The following is a 20,831-nucleotide window of genomic DNA, read 5'->3' on the forward strand; positions in this document are numbered from 1 at the left end:
CAGGGGATCACGGGGGCAGCAGCGCCCAGACTCTGGCAAAGGCAGCCTGTGCCGGCAGGAAGTAGGCGAGCAGCACCAGGCCCCAGATGAGCACGCAGGGACCCATGATGTTTGTGACTTCCGGCGGATGATGAGCAAGTGGATGTCGTCAGTCTCCCCTGGGCTGTCTGCGGCGCCACTTTGGTGGCGGCTGCCGATCACCCCCGGGGAAGGTTAAAGATTATACAAGTTTTCAAATAAAAACCCACACACACACACACACACACAAAACATAATTATCATCTCCATGAATTTTTAAATTACCTTTCCCTATCCTGCAGCGCAAACACACACAGTTAAAATGATATGCATTTGATATAGTTTATTACTGAAGTGAAGGGTGAGAATAAAAAGCATTTAAACTTGTATAAATCTAATAATTACTAGTAATAAATAAAATAAGGTAAAATCTCCTTATTTTAAGAAATTATCAGTACTCAGCACACACTAAATATTTAAAAATCTGTATTTCTAGTTCTGACTCCTTGGGCGCTTACCCCACAGTTGCTGGTTGCCATTCCATGTCATTCTTCCTCTTTATGTTACTCTGAAGTCACTATCAGCAATATCAAAGTCATTCACTTCCTAAGCAAACCCGTGGTTCCTTCAGTAGCACCATCTTCATCCTCTCCCCTGACCTAGCATATCAGATAGAGAGGATATCATTTTCAAAATGTAATTCCTCGCACACCTCCTTTGTCCCAAATATCCAAGCAGTCATAAAATCAGGGTGCAGCTTACTCTGAAGTGTGTCACAATTTCCTCCATCGCTTTTATTTTTAAAAATCTCCATTTTTATCCAGAGCTGTATCTCTCTGGTAGTATTCAAGTTTGTCTTTATATTCTAAATTCTTTCTGCTCTAGTCCATCTTCCATGCAGCCGCAATAAATTTTTCAAATCTATGACTACTACATACCTAATCTAAGTTTGCAACCTAAAATTGTATATATCTTATGAGATTGTATATCATATAAGATTGTATATCATATGAGATATGAAATATTTTTAAGATCTTTCAACTTCTATTTCTCTATCCAGCCACATCCCTGCTTCTCATATCTCAGAAAATAGAGCACAGATAAACTGACAGACTATGTGGGAAATCTATATACCAAGCCATACACTCCTCAAGGATACAGACCCTGCCAATTACCTCACAGAGGACCTGGTGTATAGCAGGCAGTTGAATTTATAGTGTGTCTCATTGTGTTGAGCTAAACTGAATTTTATTTTTAATTTATATGGGTACATAATAGTTACACATATTTATGGGGCACATATGACATTTTGATACAAGCATATAACATGTAATGATCAAATTAAGGTAACTGGGCTACTTCCAAGTGTTTCAAATTCTAAGTGTGGCAGAATTTAATGGCAAAATCTGCTCAGTGACATGTTTCTATTTGTTAAATAAGAATTCATTATTTGTTTCCCGAAATACAGGACGCTCCTTTACAGTATACAAAGAAAATAATTCCATTATAATGAGAAATATCAAATTGTCACCATATATAATGTCAGCTATGTATATTATATAAGCCAAAGAATGACACATGAACCATGATAATCACCTAAGGAGGATAAATGATGAATTAATAATGAGAAACACAGGAAGAAACAGTGTAATTCACATTTCATTTGAAAATATAATAACATAACTTCAAAATTAAATAATTGCCTATTGCATGGCATAGTGCTTTTCAAAACTGCAAGCTGTCTCTCCATGCTATTTACAATACAATTCAGGAGCTATCATAACCCCTTCAAGTCCCTTTGGAAACTGTGTTGTCACTTCTAATACAGATGTCACAACAATAATAATTGTAAATAGCAAGACTAACAGCTAATGCATAGTTCATAGTAATAAATGATACGGGAAACTGCATATTTACACAAACTCCTCAGGTAATTATGGTAACAGTAAGTGACTATCTGGTGGCACACAAAAGGATAGGTTTCCTAAAAAGCACCTATTTTTTCATTACACAAGAGATGAGAAACCGTGATTTGATAATATCTAGGTCATTTTATAGAAAACATGCTAAATTATTATTTTTTGCAACATTATAAGCCAAATATAAATTAGTCAAATATAAATGAGGAAAGCAAGTTGTATTTCCTTGGATAACTATGAAATGAATCAGATAAACAAAGTCACTCATATTTTCATATATTATACTTCCTATAGTATAGGACTATATTCCTGATTCAAAATAATTCAAAATGAATCACCTCAAATTCCTGATTCAAAATAAATTCTTATTTTGTTCACTGTCAAATTTTTTATATGTGTTACAGTAAGCACTTGTTTTTTATTCCATTCATCTTTATCATTTAAAAATGGTCTATGATCTTTTATATGAATTGTCAGAAACTCCAGGAATTACTGTGTTTGCCACATGACCCCTTTAGGCAGCTATAATAGCATATGGTGTGTTTTCATAACTCATTCAGTCATTTCTTAATCTTATCTTCCTCTTTACTTCAAAACATTATTAAATAAGGCAGTGGCTAATATTTTGCCTGTATCATATTATGCAGACAGAATTGATCCTTACCAAAAATTTTACTAAGGTTAAAATGAGTCATTCAGATCTCTTTGACATTGCTACTTATTTATTACTTCCTAGGTGCTGAATGCCTTCACTGTCTTTCCTCCTTCCTATTTAAGAAAAAAAAAAAGTGAAAAAAAAATGAAAGAAAGTTACTATTTCTCCCAGTATCAATATAAAAGTAACTTAGATTATTCACCAGGAAAGAATATTTCATTGCAGACACAGAAGAAGGCGCCTTCTTTCCTTCCTTCCTTTCCTCCCTCCCTCCTTCCCTCCCTCTCACTTTTCCTTCTTTTTTTTTTCCCCTTGAGTCTTTGAGATTTTTCAGATTATATCACACACATCGCTAACTGATCACTGAATAAGTTGGAGATTCTCCCTTATGATCTCATGCAGCTTTCTTTCGTTTTTGAAAAATTTTTCAAAGACAAAAAATATATAAAATGTTATAGCAAGTTTAAATTGAACAGTTTGAATGCTCCTCAAAAAATTAAAACTAGAACTGCCATAAGATCCAGCAATCCCAATTCTAGATATATGTTCAGAGGAAATAAAAACACTATCTTGGGGAGAACTCTGCACTCCCATGTGCACTGCAGCATATTGACAGTAGCCAAGATATAAAATCAATCTTTGTGCTCATCGATGAAAGAATGGATAATGAAAATGAAGTGTAGATGTACAGTGGAATATTATTGATACTTAAAAAAGGAAGGAAATCCTGACATTTGTGACATCATGAACGAATGTGGAAAATACTATGCTAAGTGAAGTAAGGCAGGCACAGAGGGACAAATCCTGCATGATCTCACTCATATGTGGAACCTACAAAAATCAAACTCATAAATGCTTAACGTAGGATGGTGGTGGCCAAGGGCTGGAGGGAGGGGTGCAGGAATAGAATAATGTTTGTCAAAGGGTTCAAAATTTCAGCTAGACAGGATGAACAGGTTCACAAAATCTACTGTACAGCATGGTAACTATAGTTAATAATAATGTATACTTACAAAATGCTAACAGTGTGGATCTTAGATGTTCTCACAACAAAAAATGATCAGTATGTCAGGTGATAGTTAAGTCAGCTTGATTTAACTATTTCACAATGTATAAAGCATCATGTCATACACCATATATATAATTTTTATTTATCAACTATAAATTTTAAGGTATCAACTATACCTTAAAAATTTTAAGACAATAGAATAATTTTATTAGAAATTTTATTTTATATAGTTCTATCACATAAATACAAAAAGAATTCAATATATTCTTATGTAAATGAAAATACAAATTTATCCGTATCTGATTTCCATTATTTTATATTCTAAGAAAACTAAAGCTCCTTCAATTATGGATAGAAATCAAACATGCCATACAAGAAAATTAGTGAACTGACTTCCAGTTGTGTATGTATGTACAATCTTTCCCCCCATTATTGGGTTCAAAATATTTTAGATGTGAAGAACATGGAACTAAATTGAATGAACAAAGGTCTAACTTCTTTTGTTTATTAGTATTCAATAACCAATTACAATATGTAAAGATGCTACAAGGAGAGAGAAATAATTTTAAATAAAAGTTAATCTGGATTACATTTAAGGAGCGTTTACTTTGAAAAGTGTGATCTGAAATTTTAAAATAGAGGTTTTGTCTTTATTGTTTTTCTTGGAAACAGATCCTCCAAGCATTTCAACTGTCAATAGTTTCCTAGACTAATTTGAAGTGCCCTGATTAATATTATGTAATAATATTCTAGATCTTTAAATACATTCTGTAGTTTACATTGTTCATAATTAGGACTGGCTTTCTTCACAATTAGTGCAAATTGCAAACATTTTATTGACAAATACAAAATATCCACAGTGTTTTAGCTACAGAACTTTATAGATGATGTCAACACAATATTTTATAGATTATTTTCCCTCATTAATTTCGCAGGGCAAAAATCTTCACTGAACATCTCTGTCCTAGACTGAAGATGGTGAAATAAGAATGTCATTGTGCATTAACTTCCTGTGCTCATAATCTAATATAAAGTCCAATTAAATATCAAACTACTGTCACCAAATTTTCAGTAAATCTGAAGCTGAAGATGCAAAGAACATTGGGAAGAGGGCTCTGCCTAGAGACGAGGAAAGTGGACCCTAATAACTGAAATTTCAACAGCAAAACAAACATACCCATTCCATTGTTTACAATCTCCCAAGACAAGCTTTTGCCAAGAAATGTTTCTAGAAAATCCCACATCAGGATGTCAGTCCCACATCAGGATATGTGACAAATAACTGGAATTCACATTGATTAGATGATTTCTTTTTAGAAGTGAGTCTATCATTATGCAGACATGTTTATGAAAACAACACTCATGCTGTTAGGTCATTATACTCATTAAGTGTGCTACAATTATGTTTAAAGCCCAGGATAAACTGTGCACTTTAAAAATTGCCAAATCTTTACATGGTCCAGATCTTTACACTGTCAGGTCCAGAGTTCAGAATGCTGGAAACACAGGAGGGAGCAATTTAAGTCACAAAATATTGACAGAAGTCAATAGTAAATATCATTTTCAAATAAAAGTAGCAGTAATTACAGTTTAACTTCATTTGGTGTCAACGGAATGCTAAGCAGTAGCCTGACAAGACAGAAATGTGCCATAAACTCTAAATAAGAGGACGCAATTGAGATTAACACGCACACATGCACATACATGCACACACATTTGCACAGACACAGACACACACATGCACACTGAGACACACACACAAACATGCATTTACATACATATGCATGTACATACAGACACACATAGACACACACACACAGACACCCACAGATGCACACATATTTACACGCAGATACACATGCGCGCGCACACACACACACGACAAAAGTCAATGAAACAGTCTTGTAGCAGATAGAACTGGAAGTGATCTGTGGAGTTCTCTCTCGAGTGTCTTACTCAGAAATGAGTTAGCTTAATGTTTCAGTTAGTTTAATGGCAAAACTAGTGTTTTACATAAAAGAAAACATCCCCAAGGGGAGAGGATATGGAAGAGGGGTCAGGAGAAGCCAACAATAAACAGCAGTATAGCAGATGTTGCTGTTCATCTCCAAATGCCAAGGGCTGATGAAGAGCACTCCCAAGGGCTCCCTCTGAAGGGAGAGGGAGAAACCGCTATGGTAGAATTTTGGTGTTCTCCCAAGATTGATGTGTGGAAATCCTAATCCCCACGGTGATGCTGTGGGGAGGAGAGGCCCTGGGGAGTTTATTAGGTAAAGAGGGCAGAGCCTTCATGATTAGGCTTGCTGCCCTTATAGGAGAGGCCTGAGAGAGACCCCTCATCCCTTCCACCACGGCGAGGAAACAGCCAAGGTGCCATCTATGAACCGGGAAGCAGGCCCTCACTAGACACCAGTCTTGGACATCCCAGCCTCCAGCACCATGAGAAACACGTTTCTGTTGTTCATAAGCAACCCAATTGATGTTACTTTGTTACAGCCATCCAAATGGACTAAGACAGTTACTAAATATGTTTCAAAATGCTTAGCCATAGACTAAATTCCAATTTCCTTTTAGTCTGTTAATACAGGCTGATCCGATGAAGGGTAATGAAAAGCAGGCAAAGTTGTCAGTCATCTCTTTGGGCTGAAAGAATTTAAAAGGCAGGACATTTCTTAATGGCTTGAGTTACTTGGGTACAGAGTTGAAAATAATTGCCCAAGCTCCCAAGAGAAACCACCTTTCCAATGCTTAAATGCTATTAATCTGGATTTGTTGAATTCTGTTCAGATTTGAGAGTTTCATAATCTTCTAGCAGAAGGATTAATCAGTTAATACCCTACATGAATTCTGTATAAAAACATTTTTTAAAGCCAAAGCAATTCACTGAAGCTTTTAATAAAATAAAGACCAAAATCTAGCACAAACAGGACAGGGGCTTTCTATCATTTACAACAATGTGCTGAATAAATATGCCTTTAAATACCCATGACATTTAGAATTTTTAATACCAAAATTGAAAGAAGCAATAATGCAATCAAAATATTCATGAAAAGCTGATGTCTGAGGATACTTTTGTCAATATTCTTAACCTTCATAGCACAAGGAATAGTTTGAGGACACACACACACACACACAGACATAGAAATATACTATACTTAATAGCCTATGCAAGAAGGCCAATAGCTAAGATTTCATTTAATCAATGGTTAGTGAATAGCTTCCATCTGACAGGGCTCCTATAAGATTTTGAAAGCATGTGGTTAAAAAAAAATACACAGGACGCTTGATTTCATAAACCTTATGATAGAGGGAAATACAGACAAATAAATAGACAGTTATTATATGATCTAATCACTGGCATGAGAGCACATAGGGGAAATGTAACACACTTTGGAATTTCAAGGAAGATATCCAAAAAGAGATATCCTATCTACTTGAAAAATTATTAGCAACTAACCAGACAAGAGGATGAGAAATTGCAAGGGAATTTGTCTTCCTTTTGAAAATGCAAGGGAAAGTAATATGGACAAAAGGAAGAACAGGCATAAGCACCTACAAAGATCCTACAGGCCACAACAAGGATTGAGGCTTTTGAGCTGCATGGGAAGTTTTAAGAGAGAAGACAAATTGGAGTTTTACAAGATGACTTAATCCACAAGATAGAGAGGATCAAAGAAGATGATGAAGAACTGCACTGCCATTTCTATTTCAAATTCTTAAGACACATGTATACATACACAGGGACATATGAAGTCATTTCAAAAATTGGCTTAGCAAACAACAATAGGACTATGAGTGGAGGGGGATATGAGATCAAAATGTTTTAATTTTAGGTTTAAAGAGAGTTTTGAAAAGATGTTTATAACAGCTGGAATAAAAGTGAGGTGAGATAAATAATATAAAGATTAGAGGAAAGCATAACATTAATAGATTAAATAGGGCCTCCAAGAGGGGATATGATTCAGAGAAAAGCTGGGACAAATTGAGACCAAATAGGGATATGTGCTCCACTGTAATCAGATGAGATGAATAAAGGGGAATTTATTTAATAGATGCCAGTAAGACTGCCAGGCACTTATCAGGAACTGAGGAGCCCCTGCCAGCTGTGCCCATGGTGGAGTGGGGGTGACATTATTTGCTTTGAGTGATGAGGAATATGGTAGGTCAGAAACTACAGGAAATAGAAGAGGCTTGAAAATAAGCAAAAATAAACTCATAAAACCTAAAAGTAATTCTGGGAAGCATTTCTGAGTTCCACATAAGATTGCAAGTGCTTCTGATAAAATACATTTATAAGTTTGTGAGTGTGTTTCTGAGAAAGAGACAATGTGTGTGTGTTTCTGAAGTATATATGTTCATCAGAACCAAAAAAGAATGTGCTTGCTTTACAATACCACTACTACTATTAAAAATAATTAATAATAATGACAAAGATGTCAGTGTCATTCCACAAAATGTTCAGAACTTCCTAAGAGCAAGGCTCTGGGAAAGGCACTTTGGAAAATGTAACTCAGTTTAAGGCTTTTCTGTGCTTTCCTCAAACATGATACTATATTATTTTGCATGTGCACGCACACACACACACAGAAACAAGACAGGTTAAAAAGACCAAGTATGAAGCAGAAAGTGTTGCTGCTTTGACAGTTAAAAAGTGGGCATGATTTAAGTTAAGATGAGACTGCAGGAAAGGCGAAGGTAGGCTTTTAAATGATGATTATGAAAAATGAAAAGAGGGCAATACAATTATAAGGCAAGAAGCCACTATTTTAACAGATCTTTATGAGTTGAAAAGTAGTAGATTCAGTGGTTTTGTTGCAAAATAATAAAACACAAAAGTGATTATATAAATTTATCATACCAATGAGTTCCCCAGATATCAACAATTTGTTACAATTTCTTCAGTGTTCGTGAAAGGTTTGCATGACTTAATATTTAATTACTGTTTTGGGATGTTATATAGATATGGAAACAATAAATTCATGTATAAATACATTGTTTGAGTACATCTAACAGTTTTATATAAAGCATAAACTGACTGATATTATTTAGCTACAGCTGCATAAAACTTACTGATATTAACATACATCAATATATGTATAATATTTTATTGATATGATTGATGTATTAACATAAATATCTCCTTGTTATTGCATAATTACATCTGACCTATCACTGGTGGTAGGTTTTATTACTTAAGTTGTGAATATCCTATTTTCTGTTTTTCACCCAATGATTGATGATGTTTGAGTGGTTCAATGACTGCTTTAGTAATTGTGAAAAATATGTCTTTCTATTTATATCAATCATTTTGCATTTTCACTTGTCATTCCTTAGTAATGAGGAATTTTCTCCTCTCCCTTATATCCTTTATATATTGTGCCAGAAGGTACGGAAGTGCTTAAACACTGACAAGGAAATGGCAAAAGGGCCCAGAGGTCAGCTTAAATGAGCTTTCATTGGCTACATTTGGAACAATTTAAGTATTAAAAGAACTAATGAGATACATTGTTTATGAATTAAATTTTGTAAAAGAGTTCCTAAATGCTATTAAAGAAATAAGAAAAATAATATTTAAACACAAATAACATAAGAAGGTAGTTTCTCCAGCAATTTTTACCCACACATATAACACCAAAATTGGGTTGCGTTATTTAGCAAATATCATCTGAAATGTACATTTTTTTATAAACTCTGTATATTCAAGCCAAACACCAAAAGTAACCGATATATTGCTTTCACATGTCTTTTGAGTTTTTCCCTAAATGAGAATTATGAAATATTATTTCTTGTGCTAAAAATAGTAAAGTTCTGAGTACAGTGACAAAAGCTTAGTGATGGTGACTATAAGTACAGAAACAGAAGGCAGTACTTCCTACAACAGTGACCATGGCAGTGAGTTTCATCGTTCTGAGCACAAGTCCTGGAAATATTACTGATTGGGATTTGCTTTTGTTTTAAAATGTGATGTTCCTCAACTCTAATAAGAGGCGAACATTGAGTTATTTTAAAATTGAAATGCTAAGAACATTGACACATTTTAAATACTTGACAAAGATTGGTCGATAATTATTATTGATGGTATCAACTCCACAACATGAGGACCAACACATAGGGCCAGAAAAACTTGGAGAATAGATTTTAAATGAGAAACGAACATATAGTATTAACACATGCATGAGTCCTAGAAAGTATAAAAGGCTAATTTTAGGGGTTACTAAAGTGTAATTTATTGAGTTTGGAATATAATACATTATATGGCACCTTCACCCACACACACACAAAATATTTTTTTGAGATTTCTAACCTCCTTGGTTAGGTATTTCTAGGTATTTCTCCCTTCCTTCCTTCCTCCCTCCCTCCCTTTTTTTTGGGGGGGAGAGTTGTGGCGGGGAGTCTCACTCTGTCACCCAGGCAGGAGCACAGTGGTGTGATCTCAGCTCACTGCAACCTCCACCTCCCAGGTTCAAGCAATTCTCCTGCCTCAGCCTCCCAAGTAGCTGGTATTACAGGCACCTGCCACCACACTCGGCTAATTTTTTTTGTATTTTTAGTAAAGACTGGGTTTCAGCATGTTAGCCAAGCTGGTCTTGAACTCCTGACCTCAGGTGATTACCCCCACTGGCCGCCCAAAGTGCTGGGATTACAGGCATGAGCCATAGCTCCCAGCAGGTCTTTCACTTTCTTTTTGGCTACTGTAAATGGGATTGTGTTCTTCATTTGATTCTCACTCTGGGCATTATTGGTGTATAGAAATGCTACTGATTTTTGGACATTGATTTTGTATCCTGAAACCTTGCTAAAATTGTTTATCAGATCTAGTAGCATTTTGACAGAATCTTTAGGGTTTTCTAAGTGTAGATATTGATAGTGAAGAGAAATAGTTTGACTTCATTTCATACTTGGATTCCTTGGATTCCTTTCCCTTGCCTGACTGCTCTGGCTAGGACTTCCAGCACTATGTTGCATAGGAGTGGTGACAGTGGGCATCCTTACTTTGTATCCTTGAAGGGAACGCTTCTAGCTTTTACCCATTCAGTATGACATCGGCTTTGGGTTTGTCATACAAGACTGTTATTATTTTGAGATACGTTCATTTGATGCCTAGTCTGTTAAGGACTATTATCATGAAAGGATGCTGGATTTTATCAAAAGCTTTTTCTGTGTGTGTTGAGATGATGTATGTTTTGCTTTTAATTCTTTTATGTGGTGAATCACATTTGTTGATTTGCATATGTTGAACCAACCTTGCATCCCAGGAATAAAGCCTATTTGATTGTGGTGAATTACGTTTTTGTTTTGTTTTCATGGAGGTTTGCTCTTGTCGCCCAGGCTGGAGTGCAATGGCATGATCTTGGCTTGCTGCAACTTCTGCCTCACAGGTTCAGGCCATTCTTCTGCCTCAGCCTCCCAAGTAGCTGGGATTACAGGCACAAGCCACCACCCAGCAAATTTTTGTACTTTTAGTAGAGACAGCTTTCACCATGTTGGCCAGGCTGGTCTCAAACTCCTGACCTCAGGCGATCCATCCACCCTGACCTCCCAAAGTGCTGGGATTACAGGCGTGAGCCACTGCACCTGGCATGTGAATTAACTTTTTGATGTGCTGCTGGAGAACTACCAAATGCTGCTCAAATAAATCTGAGATGACACAAACGAATTGAGAAAGATTCCATGCTCATGGACTGAAATAAACAATATCATTAAAATGGCCACAGTATCCAAATAAATTGACAGATTCAATGCTATTCCTATCAAACCACCAATGACATTCCTATTAGAAATAAACTATTCTCAAATGCATAAGGAATGAACAGAGAGCCCAAACGGGCAAAGCAATCCTAAGTAAAAAAGAACCAGACCTGAGGCATCACATCACCTGACTTCAAGCTATACTATAGGACTACAGTAACCAAAACAGCATACTACTGGGACAAAAACAGACACATAGACCAATGGAACATAATAGAAAACTCAGAAATAAAGCTGCACACCTACAGCATGACCAACAAAAACAAGCAATGGAGAAAGGACTCTCTATTCAATTAATTGTGCTGGAATAACTGGCTAGCCATATGCAGAAGAAAGAAACTAGAAACTTATCTTTCACAATATACAAAAATTAACTCAAGATAAGTTAGAGATTTAAATGTAACATCTCAATGTCTAAAAATCCTAGAAGAAAACCTAGCAAATAACCTTCTTAATGTTGGTCTTGGCAAAGAATTTTTGGCTAAGTCCCCAAAAGCAATTGCAAGAAAACCAAAAATTGACAAGTAGGACCTAATTAAACTAAAGGACTTTACACAGTCAAAGAAACTATCAACATAGTAAATAGACAACCTACAGAATGGGAGAACATTATTCACATACTATGCATCCAACAAAGGTCTAATATCCAGAATCTGTAAAGAACTTAAACAAATCAACAAGCAAAAAACAAATAACCTCATTAAAAATGGGCAAAGGACATGAACAGACACTTCTCAAAAGAATACATACAAGTGCCCAACAAACATGAAAAATGCTCATCATCACTAATCATCAGAGAAATGCAAATCAAAAACACAGTGAGATACCATTTCACACCAGTCAGAATGGCTATTACTAAGAAGTCAAAAAACAATGGATGCTGGCAAGATTTTCTTTCCCATTGAAAGGGAACACTTATACACTTAAAGAAAATGAGTTCAGCCAGTGTGGAGAGCAGTTTGGAGATTTCTCAAAGAACTTAAAATGGAGCTACCATTTGACCCAGCAATCCCATTCATGGTATATACCCAAGAGAATATAAATCATTCTACCATAAAGACACATATTATCATATGTTCACAGCAGCACTATTCATGATAGCAAAGACATGGACTCAATGTAGGTATCCATCAGCAGCAAGGTGGATACAGAAAATATGATACATATACACCATGGAATACTGCATAGCCATAAAAAAGAATGAAATCATGTCCTTTGCAGCAACACGGATGCAACTGGAGGCCATTATCCTAAGAGAATTAATGGAGGCACAGGAAGCCAAATACCACATGTTCTCACTTGTAAGTAGGAGCTAAACATTGACCACATATGAACATAAATATGGAAACAATAGACACTGCAGACTACTAGAGGGGAAAGGGAGTGAGGCATGGGTTGAAAAATTACCTATTGGATAGGTACTACTGGGATGCAATATACTCATGTAACAATCCTGCATAGGTACCCCTTGTATAGAAAATAAAAGTTGAAATTTAGGAAAAAAAAGGCTTCATTTTTGACATAATTGCTGGAATAAAAACAATGTTTTGATATCATGAAAAAAGAGGGGTGTTTTGAGGTAGTAGATATGGTTCTTGACTACAACGGGTGAATACTAAATGTTTATTTTTATATGGCAGAAACAGATTTGTAATCTCGTATCACCTACATTTCAAACAAATTTGAAGTCTTTAATTCCTCTTTTAAATTATTTTTAATTTGGATACACTATAGTCAGTGCAAGTCTCTTTAGAGAACTGGCATTTCAAACAAGTTTATATTTTTGGGGGGGAAATAAGATTAATGTTGCCATTATTTGCATGGATTTTAAAAAGGTAAATGAGTCCAAATTGCCCATCATTTAGCTTTTTGAATATAAACGACAAGTTATTTGCCAATACAGCTGTAGGTAATTTTACTGAAGGAGAAGGACTGCCAATATTTTACATTTCACACTGTGGCATTTACCCCTAAAATGTTACATTCTTCTCATCTGCCATTAGTTAAAATCCTAAGCCTCTGTGTATCTTACTTCCCATCCCTATGTAAAAACAAACTGATACATTGATAAAATATCTCCAAACATACCATTGTAACTCCACACAATTCTAATGCATACGCCACATGTAATATCAGAGAAGGAGTGAAAGACAGAGAAACAAAAAAAAAATGAGGTATTTTACAGAATTATTCACATATATTTCTGTTAAAAATAGTTGAGTCAGTGTTCACTTTATGTGTTAAAAACAAACACACACATGCAAAATAAACTTACAGATCCTTAGTGTATCAAAAGCTTTCTTCAGACTTAAGAAATAAAGTAGGTCAAGTGGCTTTTGACCTTGCAAGAATGCCTGTCATTTCTGCAATCCTGTGTGGCACTGCCATTACTGCTAGAAGCATACCTACTAGTTACTATTCTTTCTTTCATCATGTTCTGTGCTTTTACACATTAATGACTTTCAGCTTGGTTTTGTTTTGTTTTGTTTTGTTTTTGCTATAGCTATTCAGCAAAAGTACCTAAAGACGAATTCTAAACAAAGTTGAAAATGTTCCACAGCTATTTTCATACATGGTTATATATTTTCTAAGACCAATAAAGCCTTTGATATTAAATTAGTAGTTAGTGAAAATTGCTTACTTCAAGTGCTAAGGTATTTTGATAATGTATGTTATCAAGATATAAACTTATTATCGAGCTATTTTCTTTCTTTGGTCTTGTTTATAGATTTATGTCAAAGTTCATAATTAAGAAAAGAAAAGCTCTGAATTCCTCAATTCTACATATTAGATCACATTTCTACAACACTGTAGCAAAAGTTTCTCATGTTGTATCTGCCATAAACTTGATTATTCTTAAGTGATAATGGAGACTACTGTTCATATATGTATTACATCAAAAGTAGACTTATCTTGCACCCAACTTTTTAGCAATAAACTCTTTGTGTAAATATACAGGAATAACATAAACTAGTAATTAAAGACCACAACTAACTAGACCAGAACTCAAGATTATCAATTACTAAAGAGAGCGAAAGATCTCTAGAATGATCATATATACAAATTAGTCTAATACAGTCCTGGTTATACCTTAATCCTAGCTTCCTGTCTTGTCAGCTCTTCTTTGTACTTTCAAAGTATCCAGATTGGGATGACACATTATTTGGTGAATCTCTACATAACATGCATTTTGATATATTCTACTTTTGAAAAATGTGGCAATTGAAATAAATATATTGCCACATTTGAAATTGAAAATTGCCATATTTTCAAATATATAAATGGCACTCAGTATTTGTAGAATGCATATTAAATATGTCGCTTTTATTGCACCTAACATTTATTTAGAAATATAACAATATTTCTTATTATTCAATGCTCCAAAAATTAATAATCTCTCATGAAGGACCAAGCATGGAATAATCAACTATTAAAAATCTATTTGGGGCTGAGCACGGTGGTTCACACCTGTAATCCCAGCACTTTGGGAGGCCGAGGCGAGTGGATCACCTGAGGTTAGGAATTTGAGACCAGCCTGACCAACATGGTGAAACCCCATCTCTACTAAAAATACAAAAACATTAGCCAGGCGTGGTGGTGCATGGCTGTAATCTCAGCTATTCAGAAGGCTGAGGCAGGAAAATCACTTGAACCCGGGAGGCAGAGGTTGCAGTGAGCTGAGAACGTGCCATTGGACTCCAGCCTGGGCAACAAGAGTGAAACTCTGTCTCAAAATAAAAGTAAAATAAAATAAAATAAAATCCATTTGGGATGGCATCACCCAAATGGCAGAGTAAGAAATGCCAGCCCAACCCTCATTGCACAAAAGCAACTACAACACCAGCAAAAAATCTCAGAGTCAACTTTTTTAGAATTCTTAAATCTAGTTAAACACTTAAAACAATCTGGTGAAAGTTTAATGAAGATAAAATTTGCTGCATCAGTGTAAGAAATCACTGTGACATTTTAAGTTGTCTGCCTACCATCTCCCACTTTCCAGATGAGTGATGGCGATGAAGACAGCAGCAGACCACACTCCTTGTTCAGGTTGCTAGTGCCAAAGACAGCAATACAATTGCTATTACCAAAGAATTGTGGCTGTGTTTTGACCTGTCTTTCAAAGCTCCCTGAATGACTAGCATGAGGGCTACAGTTAATTTGTCTGAACCAACACATTCTCAGGGCTGGGATAACATTTGTCAAAAGTATTTAAAGCCTGAGATAAGGAATATAACAGGTAATACAGCAAAACTCCAGGGAAGAAGAGGTTAGGAAAAGACATATGCCAACTTTTAAAAGATCTGTTTATACCAGAATATCAAGAAGACTAATTACATGCTCAGGGCTATACACATACTCTGATAAAAGCAGAAAATAACCTCAGCTTTCATCACTGGCTCACCTTCTGACTCCATGAAAATAGGAGGTGAAAGCTAAGGCAGGGCTGTAAATGGCCTGGCTGAGCACTGAAGGAATATAGAAGAAAGAAACGTATGAAGATTACAGTGGAGATGAATGAAATAAAGAACAGAGAATCAACAAAAGCTAAAATTGGCTCTTTGAAATAAATATAAATAATATCAACAAACTTTCAGATAGACTGACCACGAAAAAAAAGAGAGGACTCAAATTACTAAAATCTGGAATGAAAGTAGAAACATTACTACAGATCTTATATAAATAAGGAATATAAAAGATATTACCGCAAACATTTTGTAAGAGACATGACTTCGCTGTGTCACCAAGGCTAGAGTGCAGTGACGCAATCATAGCTCACTGTAACCTTGGACTACTGGGCTCAAGTGATCCTCCCATATCAGCCTCCCAAAGCACTGGGTTTATAGATATGAGCCACTATGCCTAGCCAAGAAAACAGATTTTCGATATTCTCCAAAAAATACTACTAAGCTGAATCTAGCAGCATATTTAAAAATATATATACAATAACCAAGTGAGATTTATTTTAGAAATGAAAGAGTGGTTCAATATACGAAAGTCAACTAAAGTAACATGCCACAATAGACTGAAGGAAAAAAATATATATGATGACCTCGACTAATGCCAAAAAGAAATAGCATCTGACAAAATCCCAAACAAACCGTTTCATGATAAGAACACTTAATAATCTAGGAAGAGAAGGGAATTTCCTCAACCTAATAAAAGGCACTTGTGAAAAGTTCATAACCAGCATTATACAAAACACTGAAAGAGTAGAAAACCTTCCCTCTAAGACCAGGAACAAGATAAGGATAAACACTTTAGCCACGACTATTCAATGTTGTACTAGTAGTAGTTCTTGTCAAGAAAAATAAATCAATGGTATTCAAACTGGAACGAAGTAAAATTATTTATATCTAGAGGTAAACCTAATAATATACATAGGTATTCTTTAAACCCTCCCCCCCCCGCCACACACACATACACACAAATCTATGAAGCTAAAAAGTAAATTTATCAAAGTGGCAGAATACAAGATCAACACATAAAAAATCATTGCATTTCCATGCAGTAGTAATTAATAATATGAAAATGAAATAAGAAAATAACAAATCAAAAAGAACATACTTAGCAATACATTTAACCAACAATATGCAAGACTCGTATACTGAAACTAAAAAAAATTGCCAAAATAAATTAAAGCAGGCAGAAATAAATAGAAAGGCATTATATGTTCATCAACTCAAAGACTTCATAGTGTTTAGATAGCAACACCCCACTGCCACAAGTGATCTACAGAATGAATGTAATTTCTGTTAAAAAAAAAAAAAAAAAAAAAAAGGGAAAACCTGATCCAAAATTCATATGGAATTGTAAGTAGCCATAATAGTAAAAAATAAATTAGAGCAAACTTGGAGGACTCAAAGTTCTCAATTTCAAGAGCTACTTGGGAGGCTGAGGCAGGAGCATTTCTTGAACCCAGGAGGTGGAGGTTGCAGTGAGCTGAGATCGCACCATTGTACTCCAGCCTGGGTGACAGAGTGAGATTCTGTCTCAAAAAAAAAAAAAAAGGTTGATTTCATATTATCTTAACTTTGCCTCAATAATAACTTATATAAATTAAACATAAAAATAAAAACCAATATGGTATTTGGCACTGAGGAGACAGCAATAAAGACGGCAAATTCTTCCCACTGAAGTTTTCATCCAAGTAAACCTCAGAGGAACATTTACAAAACAGTCATAGCTCATGTGTGGGATTCGGTGGTTGGGAAATGCATTCTTGGAGAACAACCACAAATTGAATCAACTCCATATGGTGCCCTTTTTGTGCAGTTACTAAGGCAATGAGTTCCTGGAGTTATACATCCACAACTTTTCTTTAGTTCTCTTCAAATATTCAGCCATCATGAGATAATGCTACAATAGTTTCTTAAGCAACATTGCAAGTGAACGAGCCTAGGCTGCAATGATGAGTGCCATACTCTCCAACACATCAAAGGGCTTTAAACATTCTAAACTGCCTACTGTACTTGATCCTCCATAAGCTCAGCCATTTCCTTGAAGTCATTTAAAGCCATCTTAAAACTTATATACTTTAATATCTTGTCTTATAACCTTCCCTGATTGCTTTACAAGTAGAGACAAATTATATATCATGTACACGTATATACATGCATATATCTGTATATGTATTAATGTATGTATATGTGTGTTGTGTATATTTACGATTATGTGTGTTTCCATACATTTATGTTTATAGAATGTGGTAAGCACAAGCATAGAGTGTACACAGCAGGTTAAGGGAGCACATAGACTTGACCTCCACTCTGAACCTGAGAACTATGATTACTACAGGAGGTAGTATCTGAGGATCTATCCTAACAAAATTCAGGAGCAGCAATACTATGGGTGTATATCTAAATACCACTATCAGCAACTCATTCAAACAAAACAGAGTCAAGGGCATGTAATTCCTTGTGGATAGAGCATTTAGTACAAGGGATAGAAAGTAACACAAGAAAATGCTGGAGATACAAGTAAGAGACTTGAAGTCTTACTTCAAGTAAAACCATTCAAGAGAATGGTCTTCAAGTCACGCTAAGGAGTTTAGACTGTCTTAAGCACAATCATATTAGAAAACAGAATTTGGAAACAAATGGAACAAAGATGGCAGTTTGCTACTCTCTTGTAGGCTACAAGAAAAACATATGGGTTCAAGTTTTCCCATGTAAGTTATTTACATGATTTAACTCACTGAATCATCACCTAGTAGCACTTTGCAGAACAGAAAACTGCAGAACAAAGAGAAGACAAATTTGCTGAGGTCACATTGCCAGAAATGCTGGAGCTGGGTTTCAACCTGAGATGGTCTCGCTCCACACACGTGACCACTGTGCTCTGGTGTTCTCACAAGGTCTCTTGAATCTGCCTCTAGTTTTTTGCTGAGAGAGGAGCTATGCATTCATCATGTAGTCAAATGTCATATTCAAACACTAAAATCTTTCTACTCATACAGAGCTATTTTCAAATTAACAATCTGGAACATCATGTTCAGAAATCTATAGATCCTATGTAAATGTAACTTTTTACTCTGAAAGAAATTAATTCAAGCTCTGAGTCTACTGACGCATTTGTTGTAAGGTAAATAGGCGTATTTGTATCTTTGGTATACCAAATAAAAAAAAATGAGTGATCTTCATTATTTTAGATAAAATGAGTGTGAAGCAACGTTTGTTTCCCTCCATTATTTGTACATAAATTAAACAAGCATGTATTGAGCATCTGCTAAGGGTCTGCTTTGTGCTGTTAGTATGCAGTGAGAAATAAATGATCCCTAATCTTACAGACCTCCCAGTAAGGTGGAGAAACACTAACAAAATATTCACACAGATATACAATGAAAGATGTGTAATGAAGTGTCTTCAAGACAATAAGCAACATGTTTAAGTACAGTCTAAGACAATAAGCAATATGTATAAAGTAGCAAGCAGAAATTCCATGTCTATTGTTGAAAATGATTTACAAAATAATATGGTTTGGCTCTGTGTCCCCATCCAAATCTCATCTTGAATTGTAATCCAAATTGTAATCCCCACTTGTTGGGGGAGGGGCCTCGTGGGAGGTGATTAGATCACAGGGGCAGTTCCCCTATGCTGTTCTCCTGACAGTGAGTGAGTTCTCACAATGTCTGATGGTTTTATAAGGGGCTTTTCCCCCTTTGCTCTGCACTTCTCATTCCTGCTGCTATGTGAAGAAGGATGTGTTTGCTTCCCCTTCTACCATGATTGTAAGTTTCCTGAGGCCTCCCCAGCCATGCTGAATTGTGAGACAATTAAATCTCTTTCCTTTATAAATTACTCAGTCTTGGGTTTGTCCTTATAGCAGTGTGAGATGGACTAATACACAAAGCATATTAAGAGTCTTTGAAGATCTTTAAAAATAAAAAGAACATAAAATAAGCTTTCAAATACTGAGCAAACTGACCCTATTTTTTAGAAGGGAGAATTAAGCAAGTCAAAAACAACATTAATGGTGAATTTAAAAAAACACACAAGGTAAAAGACAGACTGATGAATTATGCAGGATTGGTACACAATTTAGAATTATCCAAATCCTCTGACTACCTTGTTCTCTTACCTCTAGCTCTGCATGTTCTGGGGGAACCATATTTTAATCCCCAGCTTAAATGTTATCTCCTTTCTTAACGTATTTTTCTGAATTCTGCCTTCCTTCCAGCCTGAACGATTTTTTCTTTTCTCTCAATATCCAAAATGCCTTGTTTCCTCCTTGAGGCATTCATCACATTCTGTGTAACACTATGCACACTGGTGTTCTACCTGTACCACTGGGCCATCTCTTTTTATCATGAAACACCTATTGTGCTTTTCACAATACAACAGCTGTTGAATGAACAGTTATTCTGTGCATCCCCTGGCTGTTGACATTTCTATTATAAAAAAGAAGAATACATTTTCAGCTACATTTATGGCTATATTATCCAGTGCATGTTCTGGTGGGCTCAAAGAATATAATTATCTAATTCGGAAATATCTTGTAAGTGATTTATGCCACTCATGTTTGAATGAATCACTAGAGGTAGGTCCAGTATAGATTTGAAAGTTCTTGTTTACGGCCGGGCGCGGTGGCTCAAGCCTGTAATCCCAGCACTTTGGGAGGCCGAGACGGGTGGATCACGAGGTCAGGAGATCGAGACCATCCTGGCTAACACGGTGGAACCCCATCTCTACTAAAATACAAAAAAACTAGCCGGGCGAGGTGGCGGGCGCCTGTAGTCCCAGCTACTCCGGAGGCTGAGGCAGGAGAATGGCGTAAACCCGGAAGGCGGAGCTTGCAGTGAGCTCAGATCCGAGGCTCCCTCTCAAAAAAAAAAAAAAAAAAAAAAAAAAAGTTTTGTTTAAAAAAAATATACTTCAAAATAAGTAATTCATACTAAGTTGAGTAACAACAGATGTTATGTACAAAGTTTATTGCATTAAATTTATCTTCTCTAGTCTTCTAATGTTTTAAATTGCAAAACATT

The 20,831-nt window shown here is 35.7% G+C and overlaps 1 protein-coding gene across 1 annotated transcript in view; it reads right to left on the minus strand.

Annotated features, from left to right (window-relative positions):
- Window positions 1-20,831, minus strand: part of DOK6 (docking protein 6) — a 441,245-nt gene that overhangs the window by 380,426 nt on the left and 39,988 nt on the right. The gene's annotated exons all lie outside the window — the stretch shown is intronic.

This window comes from Rhinopithecus bieti, unplaced genomic scaffold, assembly GCF_001698545.2.
Source record: "Rhinopithecus bieti isolate Rb0 unplaced genomic scaffold, ASM169854v2 scaffold_2272, whole genome shotgun sequence".
NCBI classification, from domain to species: domain Eukaryota; kingdom Metazoa; phylum Chordata; class Mammalia; order Primates; family Cercopithecidae; genus Rhinopithecus; species Rhinopithecus bieti.